The following is a 2787-nucleotide window of genomic DNA, read 5'->3' as shown; positions in this document are numbered from 1 at the left end:
CAGTGGGTAAGAATACTCAACAAGCATGAGAACCTTGAGATCCTAGTACTTGGGTAAAATACTGATTAGAGCCCAGTACTCAGTGCTACTGTGGTTTGAGACAAAAATATCTCTGGGAAGTCTTAGCTATATACATAAATATGTTTAGTGAGAGACTTTGACTCAAAAAAAAAAAAAAAAAAAAGAGATAGAGAGAAATCAAGCAGAGTATTTAACATCCACCTCTGATGTCTATGTGTGGACAAAGGCACATGTGTCTCCATGTATATACACATAGCCAAGTATAGCAGGACACATCTGCAACCCAAGCATAGAGGAGGCAGAGGTAGGCACATCTGCAGTTCACTGATTAGCCAGTCTAGCCAAATTAGTGAGCTTTCAGGCTCAGTGAGAGAACCATTTCAAAAAGTAAAGTGGAAAGCAACTCTGGAAGAAACCTGTGTAGACCTTTGACCTCCACACGTGTCTACACACACATACACACACACACACGCACACACACACACACACACACACACACACACACACCACATCAAATAAACAACAATAAAATAATAATAGTAAGAAACATACAAGATGGAAGAACTCCAAGATAAAAAGGCTTGACCTTTAGCTGGGTATGGTGGCGCACGCCTTTAATCCCAGCACTTGGGAGGCAGAGGCAGGTGGATTTCTGAGTTTGAGGCCAGCCTGGCCTACAAAGTGAGTTCCAGGACAGCCAGGGCTACACAAAGAAACCCTGTCTCGTAAAAAAAAAAAAAAAGGCTTGACCTTTAAAGTTGTGAGGTGGTATTCACTCAGATAGCTGATACTAATTAGCCTCCATTTATGTCTATGAAGATTGATGTCAGCACAAAGACCTAACTGTGTATGTCAAAGACCTAGCAACCTGTTGTCTCAGTGGGGAGCTTAGAGCAAGGGGAAAAAAAATAACTTCTTTGAGATACCAGTACCCCCAGAGCTTGTGTCTCTAGCTGCATATGTAGCAGAAGATGGCCTAGTTGGCCATCTTTGGGAGGAGAGGCCCTTGGTCTTGCAAAGATTATATGCCCCAGCACAGGGGAATGCCAGGCCCAGGAAGCGGGAGTAGGTGTGTTGGGGAGCATGGCAGGGGGAGGGTATAGGGGACTTTCAGGATAGCATTTGAAATGAAAATGAAGAAAATATCTAATAATAATAATAAAATTGTTTGTGCCCTCCCAGTGATGGCTTATCAAAGCACCATGTAGTTAATGTGTCCTAAAATGCAGATGCTCATCTCCACAGCATTGCTCCTCTGTGTCTACCATGCACCTTTGTGGTCCCTAAGAGAGCCTGGTGTTAAAATTGAGGTCTGTTAATTTAGAGAATGAGATTCCACCTCAACTTCTTCTGTTGGAAACAATGTCACAGCAGGTGGTATGGACTTTCTGAAATGATATGACTGGTTGAAACAAACAAAAGCACCTTGGCGAGGTCAAACCTTCTATGATGTGCATCTACAAGAATAAAGCATTGTGGGGAACATGGAGGGGCTGAGCCTCTGCATGCCCAGGTTTCTGTTTCATGTCCTTATTTGGAGGATGAACCTCAGGTACAAGTCTCTACTTCCTGGCTGTCTGTCCTCTTGAGGCAGTTCTGTGTGTGTTGCCGTAATCTCTGTACTGCACAGCTAATAACAGGAGAACCATGGGGGCTGCAAAGATCATTTTAAGAACATTCCTAAGAGGAAACTAAAACCCAGGTCTAATTAATACACTGTAAAGAGCAAGTAGAATTTCTGTTGCATCCCTAGATTAATTCTTTGAAATAGTGTCAGAACAGACACCCAGAGGGAGAAGTGAATCACTGTCAAATCATGTGGAATACTTTTGTCAACCAAAAGCAAAATTTGATTAGGAGCAAAGAAAACAGCATTTATTTGGAATTTATTGACTGAAATCCAGGAAAACACCGAGTCAAGCAGCCTTGAAGTTTTGCTTCAAGGTTTTATAATATGGTGGCTGTATTTGGAGTTTTAAACCTCCAGGGGCTTAGAAGTTGTGATCAGTGCTGGAAAAAGTTAAGCTATTTTGTTAAAGTATTGGAGTTGGTCTTAAGTCTCTAGAAAGTATGGGGAAGGACGGCGGATGTTGAGTATATACTAAAGGCTAGTTTACCTGTGGGCATGAGCATATCTGAAGCCCAGTTCAAAGGTGTTCCCATAAAACTTTCTGCAGTCTGATTAACAAGGATTCCCAACCCTTACTTCCTTGCTCTAAGGCTACTCCATTTTGCTTTTCTTCCTTGACAGTGATAAGCAAGAAGAAATATTAGAGAAGAATATATAGAAGTCTATGTCTTGGAGATGGCTCAGTCAGTAAAGCACTTGACATCACAAACAGGGAGATCTGAGTGCAAATCCTTAGAACCGCGTATGGTGGTTAGAATGGGGACCATCTTCTAGAGGCTAGGTACACCTGATCCCAAGTTCAAGGTAATGTTCCAGGAGGTTTAAGAGATGCAGACTTATTGGAGGAAGTACATCCTAGGGGGTGGGGAGTAGGCTTTGAGAGGATGTAGCCTTACCCTGCTTCCAGCTTGCTCGTTCTGCTTTGGACTTTTGATGGAAATGTGGACTCTGAGCTTCCTGTCCCTGCCACTATGCCTGGGGTTGCTTCATGCCACCCTGCTACAGTACACTCTTATTCCTATGGAAGCATAAGCCAAAATAAGTTCTTAAGTGGCTTTTGGTCATTTATTTTTTTTATGATAACAATTGGAAAGTATCTAATATGACATGGAAATTGCCTGTATCTGTGATCCCAG

Source organism: Mus pahari, chromosome 19, assembly GCF_900095145.1.
Source record: "Mus pahari chromosome 19, PAHARI_EIJ_v1.1, whole genome shotgun sequence".
NCBI classification, from domain to species: domain Eukaryota; kingdom Metazoa; phylum Chordata; class Mammalia; order Rodentia; family Muridae; genus Mus; species Mus pahari.
The sequence above is the reverse complement of the archived record's forward strand: the minus strand, read 5'-3'. Positions refer to the sequence as shown.